At 39.3% G+C, this 12,518-nt stretch overlaps 1 protein-coding gene across 1 annotated transcript in view; it reads left to right on the forward strand.

The window, feature by feature from the left end:
• LOC149113324 (uncharacterized) overlaps positions 1-12,518 on the forward strand; it is a 30,728-nt gene that overhangs the window by 13,361 nt on the left and 4,849 nt on the right. The window lies entirely within an intron of this gene.

Genomic DNA, 12,518 nt, shown 5'->3' on the forward strand with positions numbered 1-12,518 from the left:
AGAAATGTAGTTTATATTATTTCTGATGCCACCCGTAGTTCAAGTCGTATGGGGTGAGCCAGAAAAAGAAGTATTTTTCTGCCCTTCTAATTAACTTATTTTCCTTTTTTTTTTTTTTTTTTTCTTTCTCCACATTTTTTTTCAGTGAATGGTCAATGACAAAATTAGGATAAAACCGCCATTGACCCTACCCAGTCGCATTTTGTCTAAACTGGATGGGAGATCTTTTTGACCGCAATTTTCACCACTGGCACTTAAAATTGGGAAATCGGATGTAATGGTTTTTCAAGCGGTCTTGACACTTTTTTCGCTAGCCTTCACAAGTTTGTTCCCCCAGTAAATAGTTGTCATCATTTAAAGATTAAGAAGCCTAGAAAAATATGGCTACGAATGCGCAATTTCAAAGTTCAATGCAAGGAAGTCTTGGAAATTGTAACTCAATTTTGTGTTCAACGATTTGATTTGTTGTTGTTGATCTATTTTAAAGGGGCAAGCCATCTGTTAATAGGAAAGAATTGTTTCAGCTGGTAACCAAGAGTGATACCTCACTGCTACATGTACATGTGCGTGAACGATAATTGCGCAAAATTTCGATACCAATATCTATGCAGCAGTTTTCGTATTAGCATCAAATGTAACTAGAATTTGACAGTATCCGAGTTCGCGAGCTGTTTGAATAGTCACGTTTCGTCGTCTTGGAGTTCAATTTGAATCACGAAAGACATGTGGATGTAACATTTATTTACCCTCGGCAGTGTTTATAGCACAAAGACTAGTGGGGCCAAGCAAATAAATGAAACAAAAAATTCAAATTGAACATAACCAGTTGGCTATTTACAAGCGTGGCCGAGGATTTGAACTCGGGGCTACCGTGATCATGAAACAAATCCAGGTAGTGGTCAGAGCGGGACACTAACCCAAAACCGCTGGATTGCGAGTCCGACACGATGGCTTCTCGGCCAGGCTGCCTCCAAGGACATTTCTAGGATATTCCCGAGGCGGAACAATAATTTCCTTAGTAGCAGGATAACAAACTTGCGCAGTACTGCCTACTTCATTGCCTTTTTTTTGTAGTATTTCTCTAACAACTGTGCTCGTTGATCGTAATTTTCTTGTACCAACATTAGCCATAAAATTACTTAAGTGAAAACTACTATTATTAAAAAAAAAAATTACTAAGATCTAGAGGGATCGAAATCGCGGTATTGCTTGAACGACAAGTCTACGAGCCTCCTAACAAAAGAGGGACTATTAACAGTCCCAAGAAAACATGACATCATCGCAGATAAAAGCAATGACGACCACAAGATCGGTCTGGATGAAAAATCATAGGATCGGAAGAACTTCTAAATTCAGAGCTTTTGCCTGCACAAAACCACACAATATCATAAACAACACGCAAAACAGTCCACAGACTTGCGCGTGATCATCCACATTTACAGTGCCAGAACGAACAAACTGGAAGAACAAAAAGCTCGATGAAATCGATGCAAGAAACATAAGAACGGCTCTAAGGCCCAGTTCAGACGCCGAACTTTTCATGAGCCGAACTAAATTCGAATTTGGACCGACCCAAATTATTAAAAGTACGCCTGTTGATTCAGACGTCAAACTTAATTCACCGAACTTAATTTAGTTTGAACCAAAACTCATCGAAGCATTAGCGGTTTTCAGGCAAGGTGTATGCATTAGGTTCGGCACATGAAAAGGTCGACGTCTGAATCAAAGCCGTTCCAAAGCCGAAATTCCCGGCTGAGCTAGGCGGGAAGAACGGCTGAGCCGTTCCAAATTCGAATAGCCGTTCTTAACTGATTCAGACGCCGAACTTTTCATGTACTTAATTCAACGTATTAGGTTCGGTTCATGAAAAGTTCGGCGTCTGACCTGGGCCTAAGAAGGAAAGCTACAGCTATCTCTGGCGAAGCCGGACAAAGATAAATATGACACCCGTGATAGGAAGCGGCATAACTTACAACAGTTTATCAAACAGCCAGGCCCGGCGTAATAATACAAAATGCAAGTAAACAACATGTTCAGGGAACATTTTAAACTCTGTCCCCTCAGAGCTAATATTGAGAGAGCTTAAAGCATATCTTGCTGTACAAATAAGCCAAGGAAAAAAACCAGCACGTGGCAAAAAACAGAGGTATCAAACTCTACGAGTTACACGCGGATAACAGCGGAAACCACACAGACCTAAGCCTCTAACGGCTCTACTCTGGTGAAATGTCCTCCTAAAAACACAGGATTATTGCTTAGCAAAGCATTCAAAGATCCCCCTATCGTACCATACAAAAGGGCAGATCCTTAAAGATATACTAGTTCGAGCAAAACTTTCAAAGCGGCTATTACACGTGGTTAGGAGTTGTGAAGGCCTGTCACCCCATTGTTATCACTAAGTTGAATATTTACATAGATATATGTGCTCCAAAGCCGCCCTCATTTTCTAATTATTGAACATCGGCTCACTGAAACAAGTATTATCGAAGCTCACTTTACAGTTCCCAAGACGTACCTGCGCGTATTGCACTTGAAAACGGCGCAAGCGTAGCTTCTACATTTGTTTAGGGGAGGCTTCTTTCATGAGAAAGTGGGAGGCGCGGTGGCTTCATGGTTAGTGCGCTCGTCTTCGGATCGAGTGGTCTGGGTTCGAACCCTGGCCGGGGACATTGTGTTGTGTTCTTGGGCAAGACACTTTACTCTCACAGTGCCTCTCTCCGCCCAGGTGTATAAATGGGTACCGGCGAACTTAGTGCTGGGGGTAACCCTGCAATGGACTAGCATCCCATCCAGTGGGGAGTAGAAATACTCCTAGTCGCTTCATGCAACAGAAACCGGAATAAGCTCAGGCCTGATGGGCCACTTGGCTCGCATGCAGACTTTACCTTCTTTCATGAGAAAAGAAATCGTCGAGACAGAATAACTGGAAGGACCTGATGATAAAGAATTTAAGAAAGGTATAAAGCCAGCTAGGAGAATGTCAAACTAAGACTGACAGCCATTCTTACGTTCTTAATGTCCGTCTCACAGAATTTTATTATTAAGTCATTTCCGAGTTACCTTGTACCTCTTTCTCAAAACAAGTCTTTATGTAAAACCTTTGAAATTTATCTTTTTATTTATTTATTTATTTATTTATTCATTTATTTTTTTGCATGAAAATAAACATCTAGATGGAACGTATTTTCATATGAATGGTTTCGCTTGAACAGTCGATTTGTTGCAGAGAGAAAAGGCAACTCGAAAGTGGTTTATTTCATTTTATAAATAGGTTTTTCTGATTACATTCTTTTTCATCTTTAGCTAGAACGTATGCGTTTAAACGAGCCTTTAGATCACAGACCGTTTTTGAAAGAACGATAATTAAGCGTTATTTGGATACCAATTTGTGCGTGTTAATAACATCTTTGCTTGAGATGTCACTATAATGTAAAAATATCACGCAAATTCACACTCCACGTCATGCATGAGCGCGCGCGCTAAGGAATGAAACGAACAATGATAGGGCAAATGGTTTCTGCTATAGCTTTTCCTGCAATTAACAATCTTGGACGTTCGGTGACCCCTATTTTTATTTTGATGGATCGTTTTCTCTACCGATTTTCTACGTTTAGCGAAAAAATGGAGAAAATCTATCTACTAGAAGTTTGATTTTTTTGCAAAACTGCATCATCGAATTCCGTTCTTTTCAGTTAGCTCTTCGTTTACCTGTGCGACGGTTTCAAATGCCTCCTGAAGGGTTAAGTTTTGTTAAAACGTTGGTAACATTTAGAATTATTTACTCAACAGACCCACTTCTACAAAATATGACTAAGATCGTTTGCCTCGGTCGACTCACCTTTCTAACTATAAACCCTTGTAGACCATGCTGAATTACGTGCGTCAATTTTTCAAAATCAGGGTAGTTTTTTACGCGCTTAATCTCTGAAACGAAGTCGGTGACCCCCCAATTTTTTTTTTTTTTCATTTCTGACACAAGTAACTCATTATCTGACTGCAGCAAAAAATTTTAAAGAAAAAGTCTATCGACTGGAAAATTTTCCCGCGAACGTCCTTAATCCTTATGTTTTGTCCACCTAAATTGAAGCTCGATTCTCACTGAAAACAGTTCTAAACTAAGAAGGTATTAAATTCTCTCGAGAGAAGATGGTTAACTTGTCTAGTCGAGCCTACTCTCACTCATTTTTGCCATCTTTTGTTTACAACTGTAATCTTTGATCGTAATTCTTCCAAATAACGTTAGCCTTAAAATTGACATAAGGAAAGGAAGACTACCCAGCTTTAGTCTTGACGTTACTTTTGGATGATCTTAAGTTTCTAGCGTAAAGACGAATTTTAAGTTTTTCCTGCTCGATGAAAATTTTTCGTTAAGTAAATATTACGAAGCGTATCCCAAACAAACCAATGTGAGCATGCGCTGTTCTTCAGTCTCTCCAAGTGCCGACAGGTATTGGCAGTTGTAACTTGAGCTTCTATTACGTATATTTTCATTACTGGTCATTGGGTTACCTGAAATAACCACTTTCCTTCTAACAAACGGCTTGATTCTTTGAAATAAATCGGCCACTTTTAAGAAATTGAGATGCGAAAATAAAAACCTTTGCAATAACGGAAGTTAATAAGTCTTATTTGAAAAAGTCAAAAAGGAATGAAACTGATATGATGCTTTGTGTGCTCTAAAAGCCGCCCTAATTTTGTAATTATTGAACAGTGTATCATTCAAAAAGAAGTATTATTGAAGCCCAGTTTTCAGTTCCCAAGACGTACCCGGCTGTACGTATTGAACTTGAAAACAGCGCATGCGCAGCTTCCACATGTGTTTAGTGCAGTCTTCTTTAATGAGCAAAAAAAATCATCGAGAGAGAATAACTGCAAAGTGGTGCTCATAATAGAAATTCGAAGAAACATGTAAGTTCAGCTCGGAGAATATCAAGTTAAGATTAACAACCATTCTTGCATTCCTAATGTCAGTCTCACCGAATTAGATTAATAGGCCATTTCCGAGTTACCTTGTGGTTCTGTTTCAAAAAGAGCCTCCATGCAAAACTTTTAGAATAAAATTGAGTTTGATTTGCATGAAAATAAACATCTAGCGGGAACACCTTTTCATAAGAATGGTTTCGCAAGAAGTCTTTTTGTTTTTAAGTCGATTCTTATCTCGAAATGATATTCTTCATATCGACTGGGGGATTCTTAGCATAAACTGGCTTTTCCATTAAAGCCCCGCACCAGTTATTTAAAGAGAAGTTTTTCCTACGTGATACATGTACGGTTTTTATTCTTATATTAATTATTAGTTAGTTTTTGACTAGGCAGCTTTAGATATTTTATACTTGAAATTGTGCTGAGGAAATTTTTCCGCGTACAAATAAAGTTATTAATCAATCTCGGTAGTGGCCTATTTCATTTTATAAATAGTTTTTTTTTTTTCTACTTTTCTATATACGTTTTCATCTTAAGTTAGCACGCATGAATTTGACCGAGCCTCAAGCTCATAGACGCTTGAATGAACGGTAATAAAGCACTATTTGGATCACAGGCAGCCCAAGCTCTCTCTATGAACCACACAAGCAACACAACATGGCATCGAATTATAAGGGTTTATATGGGATTTTCTACAAGATATCCATGAAGGTAGTTAAAAGTGAAAATTCTCAATAAAAATCGCTTACCTTATTCCAGACGTGTGTTGTTCGCTCCTGGTGTGGTTATTTTACCGATTGAACTTGATTTAAGCGACTTTTTTGAACTCCGATTTTTCCTCTATAAAGAGAGGACAAGGCGAAACACCTCAGTCGGAACAGCCTGCCGAACGAAGTCAAAAATCCCAGGCTAAAATGTACCCACGGCCATAAATCTACCGCAGAATTTAAGGGCAAAGGTTGATCTTTCATTTCAATCCTCTAGCCACACAATTGCAGCCCTGCGAGCGACGCCAGGCGGCTGTTCGTGTCTCCAGTGAAACGATAGAACTATGGAAGAGCTCCGTGTCGTTTGATCCGCGACCCAACGACCGTTGAAATCGGCTTGGTAACCTCGTCATGTTGGCAAACCAAGACTCGCGGGGGTACTAGACCGCAATTTGTCAACTAAACGTCTTGTAATCCCCTCAGGTCGAATTTACAATACAAAATAAAAATCGTACAGACGCTTTTGCAAAATGGCTTCAAAACCAAAGAAACTTAAGATCAACGGCGAAAGCTCCGTAGAAACTGAGGAGATACAATCATCTTTGAAGTGGAAGTCGTGGTAAGTTTTCTCGTTTATGCACTTTTGATTTGTTTGTATGAAATATTCCCGAGCTGATAAACTAAATTTGCTTCTCTTAGGGTATTGTGGAATTACGAATATTGTGAGGAAACTGTAATGGAAGCCAGCAAAATTTTGTCTAGAACATACGAAGAGAAAGAAATTGCCGTAAGCAAATTGAACTCTGTTTTGCTCGGGAGAATTCTTAACGAATTATGGGGAGATGAAGTTAAATTGGTAAGGCGAGGACCAAGTAACTCAAAGGTGCGTAAACGTGAAAACTTACCATGACTTCCACTTCAAAAATGATCTCCTCAGTTTCTACGGAGCTTTCGCCGTTGATCTTACGTTTGACAAATTTGACAAATTGCGCTCTAGTACCCCCGCGAGTCTTGGTTTGCCAACATGACGAGGTTATCAAGCCGATTTCAACGGTCGTTGAGTCGCGGATCAAACGACACGGAGCTCTTCCATAGTTTTATCGTTTCACTGGGGACACGAACAGCCACCTGGCGTCGCTCGCAGGACTGCAATTGTGTGGCTAGAGGATTGAAATGAAAGATCAACCTTTGCCCTTGAATTCTACGGTGGATTTATGACCATGGGCACATTTTAGCCTGGGATTTTTGACTTCGTTCGGCAGGCTGTTCCGACTGAGGTGTTTCGCCTTGTCCTCTCTTTATAAAGGGAAAATCGGAATTCAAAAAAGTCGCTTAAATCAAGTTCAATCGGTAAAATAACCACACCAGGAGCAAACAACACATGTATGGAACAAGGTAAGCGATTTTTATTGAGAATTTTCACTTTTAACTACCTCCAAGGATATCTTGTAGAAAATCCCATATAAACCCTTATAATTCGATGCCATGTTGTGTTGCTTGTGTGGTTCATAGAGAGAGCTTGGGCTGCCTGTGTTTGGATACCAGTTTGTGCGTATTAATAACATGTTTGGTTGAGATGTCACTATAGTGTGAAAATATCAGCTTTTATCTTTAGTCAGCACGTATGTATTTGAACGACGTTTCAGCTTATAGACGTTTGAACGAACAATATTTAAGCATTATTTGGATACCAATTTGTACGTATTGATAACATGTTTGCTTGAGATGTCACTATAATGTAAAAATATCAGTTTTCGCAGTGTTTTAATTGCTTAGTAATGGTCATGTTTTGTCCGTTTAATTTGGAGCTCGACTTCCACAGAAAACATTTCCAAACTATCAGGGTATTAAATTTCCCTGAGATAAGATGACAAACTTGCCTAGTGGAGCCAGAGCCGTTCCTGCAGTTTGTGTAATTGGTGCTCTTTTAGTTGATTTAATGAATGACCAAGTTTCTTTTCTACAAAGAAAGGGCATCGCGCCAAATTTGAATCGGCCGTTTTACCGACTTAACCGTGTTGAAAGCAGTCGTCGATCGATGAAGGACTTTTGGGAATAACCGGCTTTTATTCTCTGCCGTTCGTTGACACTTCGAATCTCAGCGTTATTCAATCAAGAGAGCTTTACAGAATTTAATTTCTCCCTGACTAATTCCGTCTTCTTTAGTTTGTTCGGATTCTTGTCGATACAAGCTTGATCAACATAAGTTTAAAACATTTGTCAGGCAGCTCTCTGGTCGATCGCTGGATAATCTAGACTAAAACAAATAATTCCCGATCGGTTTGAACACGATTTTGTCTTATCAGGAGGCGTTACTCAATGCCACAGCTTTTACCTTTTGTCAATATTGCTGACTACATACTGCACTGTACACAAATAAATTCATTTGAGTTAGGGAAGAGAACTCGTAAACGTTTTGATGGAAATCATTTTCTGCTCCCGCGACGATCGCGCGCGGAGCACATGAAAAGTGCGAAATGTCAATCATGTTTTTCGCGCCAAAAAATTACGCTCTGATTCACATTCATGCAAGTGAAATTAGTTGACCAATCGCGACTTATGTCGCTCGCACTTGCCCTCGCGACTTCGTTGCTCGAATATTACCCTCTCACTTCACTCGAGGGATATGGATAGGTCAAGGATTAAGAAAAGGTCGACTTGTGGCAAGTCTAATGGGCATATTGCAGGAGCATTTCCATTCTAGAGGAAAACTTCTTGAGACAATATAGATCTAAAAAAGATGCAACAAAAGGAATCGATGCCCTCACGAACTTTAAGACGTGTTCAGAGATTTTGTCTGAATTCGTCGCCTTAGATTTTCATGATTTAGGCAACAAAGAACTCGCTTAGCTTTTGAAAATTCAGTTATTTAATGTTCTTAGTCATGTACGGTCCCCTTAAAAATAACATACCGGTAATCTAAGAACAACAGGTCCTTCCCACCGAGTTCAATTTCACCATCATGTACATGTTTTAGCACAGTACTCTTGCGCCAGTTTTAGGTCTCAGATAATACAGTCGTTTCAACACTTTTTGTAAACGGTTCCGCGAGACTGTCGCGCGCCACTTGTCGGCTTATGTCAATGTGCTTCACCAACCATAGGTAAATAGATAGCCTTCATTACCCTCGGTCATAGTTCGTTATAGCCAAAGGTTAGTGAGACCGAGCAACTCAATTTCAGGAATAAATAGTTCAAATTAAACATAAGCAGGCGAATATTAACGTTAAAAGCCGACGTTTCGGCGTCATCGTGACACCATTCTCAAGGCAAAGTGAAAAAATAATGCGAAGATTTGATTTCTATACGATCTCTACAAATTGGCATAATAACAAAGCATCACAAGTTCTTCAAGTGAATACCTTTGCGCGAAACGAGTCCGTTTGCACGTTTGGGAATGGTTTAAGTTTTCTTATCAAAATGATCTTCTTAATAGACCAATTTCGATATATTAAAATTCAGTCTAACACAATAGACGTCAGCACGAATCTCTGGGAAATCAACCCCACAAACACTGTAGTTATTCCCCAGAGCCTCGTGCTGAGATCAATTGTTTAAGGCTGAATTTTAATATATCAAAATTGGTCTATTAGGCAATCATATTTGTTAGAACATTTAGATAGCACGTGAAATTGTTCTGAAAGACAAGGAGGTACGTTCGGGTTATGTTCGCTCAAATACACGTAATGTTTACAAATTTACGACGATTTATGTTTGTGTCTGTCAACGCGTTCGTGGAGGTGGCCGCGAGTGTAACCAACATATCCTGCATCACACAGGTTACATTGAAATTTATAAACTAGACATTGTTGGTTAACAATGCTAATTTGTAGAGACTGTATAGAAATCAAATCTTCGCATTATCTATTCACTTTGCCTTGAGAATGGTGTCCCGATAACGCCGAAACGTTGGCTTTCAACGTTAATATTCGCCTGCTTATGTTTTAAGAAATCATTATTGATGAGGAAATTAAACGTAATATGGTAAAAACCCCTAACTCGAAGTAGGCAAACCCGTTGACTATGTACAAACGTAGCCAAGGAATTAACTCGGGTCGTGAAACAACTCCAGCTGTCAGGGAGAGAATTGAACATGCAACCTCCGGATTTCAAGTTCAGCGCCCTAACTACTCAACCAAGTTGCCTCCCGGCAATAATCTAATTAATCGCCAAGGCTGATGGCGAATTTTGCATAAAATTTCCTAGCTTTTAGTTCCTAATTTTGACCATGTCGATATGATCTACAGAATTTTTGCAACTTACGGTTTTGCCAAGATTCGTTTATGAACGGATACCTCCGCTAAAAACACCGACGAGGCGGGGATGGGTCAAGCAGTAGGGAGTACAAGGACAGCGAAAGAATGCATCGCTGAGCATTACTAATTAACTCTAACCCAGACACAACGATTTTGGTCGTTTTAACACAAATTCGATACAACGGAGTTTCATCTATAACGAGCTCCCGTTAAAACAAACATTAAAGTTAATCTTTTGGCCCTTCGTTATATCTGGCTTCTAATGTAAACCCAAAATAGGTTTGTCCCAACAGACCAAGAAATAAACCCAATCAATTCACTTACGCAGTTCATACCAATAGGAAAAGCGTCATTGAATCTTAATTGTTTTCCGTTTCCTGAAGTTGTTTTATTTCCGTTTCCGAAACCTTTCAGTTCGTTTCCGTTAGTTGTTCGTGTCTCCTTCTTGTTTTTTTGCGCCTGATTAAGCTCATGTGCCCTACGGTACATTATGCTCGAATTATCTCAAGCACGTTAGAGCGACTAATGATAAATTATAGCATTTTTTGATCGGTTCTTGCACGAAAATCTTAGTTGACTGGTCGTGTTTCAGAAAAGAAATAAATAGAGACAAAGGTAGTTCGAGATAAAATTGAAAAGAGACCAGCTTTCGGGCTCAGTGCTCTTGACTCGGTCGCAACCCCTAAATGTCCACAGAGGACTCAGCAGAGATAAACTGTTTCATTTGAGTTAGGGAGCAGTACTCGTAAACGTTTTAATGATCGACGATCGCGCGCGGAGCGCATGAAAAGTGCGAAATGTCAATCATGTTTTTTTACGCCAAAAATTTACGCTCTGATTCACATTGACGCAAGTGAAACTAGTCGACCTCTCGCGACTTACGTTGCTCGTACTTGCCCTCGCGACTTCGTCGCCCAAAGATTACCCTCTCACTTCGCTTGAGGGAGATAAATAAGTCAAGGATTAAGAAAAGGTCGACTTGTGGCAAGTCTAATGGGCATATTGCAGGAGCATTTCCATTCTAGAGGAAAACTTCTTGAGATAATGTAGAACTAAAAAAGATGCAACAAAAGGAATCGATGCACTCACGAACTTTGACGCGTCTTCAGAGATTTTGTCTGAATTCGTTGCCTTAGATTTTCATGATTTAGGCAACAAAAAAATCGCTTTTGAAAATTCAGTTATTTAATGTTCTTAGTCATGTTCGGTCCCCTTAAAAATAACATACCGGTAATCTAAGAACAACAGGTCCTTCCCACCGAGTTCAATTTCATCATCATGTACATGTTTTAGCACAGTACTCTTGCGCCAGTTTTCGGTTTCAGATTATACAGTCGTTTTAACAAGAATCAAAACTTGATCAGGATTTTAAGTTAGGCATGGAATCATGTCGTGTTTTATATCGGGCGGCGAGCACCCCAGAAAACAATTTCTGTAAACGGTTCCGCGAGATTGTCGCGCGCCACTCGTCGACTTGTGGGTCGATGTGCTTCACCAAGCGATAAGTAAATAGATAGCCTTCATTTAACCTCGTTCATTGTTTATAGCCAAAGGTTAGTAAGACCGAGCAACTCAATTCCAGGAATAAATAGTTCAAAATTAAACGTAAGCAGGAGAATATTAACGTTAAAAGCCGACGTTTCGGCGTCATCGTGACACCATTCTCAAGGCAAAGTGAATAAATAATGCGAAGATTTGATTTCTATACAGTCTCCACAAATTAGCATTAACAATAACAACATTTATTATTTGTATTGCGCCTTTTCTATAAAATATTCAAAAGCGCATCACAACAATAATTAATAACTAAAATTTTACAAATCTTCCAGCATTAATAACAAATGATCACAAGTTTTTCAAGTGAATACCTTTGCGTGAATTGAGTCTGTTTGCACGTTTAGGAATGGTTTAAGTTTTCTTATAAAAAGGATCTTCTTAATTAGGCAATCCAATTTGGTAGAACATTTAGTAAGCACGTGAAATTGTTCTGAAAGACAAGGAGGTACGTTCGAGTTATGTTCGCTCAAATACAGATAATTTTTACAAATTGACAACGATTTATGTTTGTGTCTATTAACGCGTTCGTGGAGGTGGCCGCGAGTGTAACCAACATATCCTGCATCACACAGGTTAAATTGAAATTTATAAACTAGGTATTGTTGGTTAACAATGCTAATTTGTAGAGACTGCATAGAAATGAAATCCTCGCATTATTTATTCACTTTGCTTTGAGAATGGTGTCACGATAACGCCGAAACGTTGGCTTTTAACGTTAATATTCGCCTGCTTATGTTTTAAGAAATGATTCTTGATCAAGAAATTAAACGTAATATGGTAAAAACCCCTAACTCGAAGTAGGCAAACCTGTTAACTATGTACAAACGTAGCCAAGGAGCTAACTCGGGTCGTGAAACAACTCCAGCTGTCAGGGAGAGAATTGAATATGCCACCTCCGGATTTCAAGTTCAGCGCCCTAACCACTCAACCAAGCTGCCTCCCGGCAATAATCTAATTAATCGCAAGGCCGATGGCGAATTTTGTATTAAATTTCCTCACTTTTGGTTCCTAATTTTGACCATGTGGATGTGATCTATAGAATTTTTGCAACTTACTGTTTTGCCAAGATTCGATTA

This window comes from Orbicella faveolata, unplaced genomic scaffold (assembly GCF_042242905.1).
Source record: "Orbicella faveolata isolate gen_17 unplaced genomic scaffold, um_ofav_v1 contig_15, whole genome shotgun sequence".
Lineage (NCBI taxonomy): Eukaryota > Metazoa > Cnidaria > Anthozoa > Scleractinia > Merulinidae > Orbicella > Orbicella faveolata.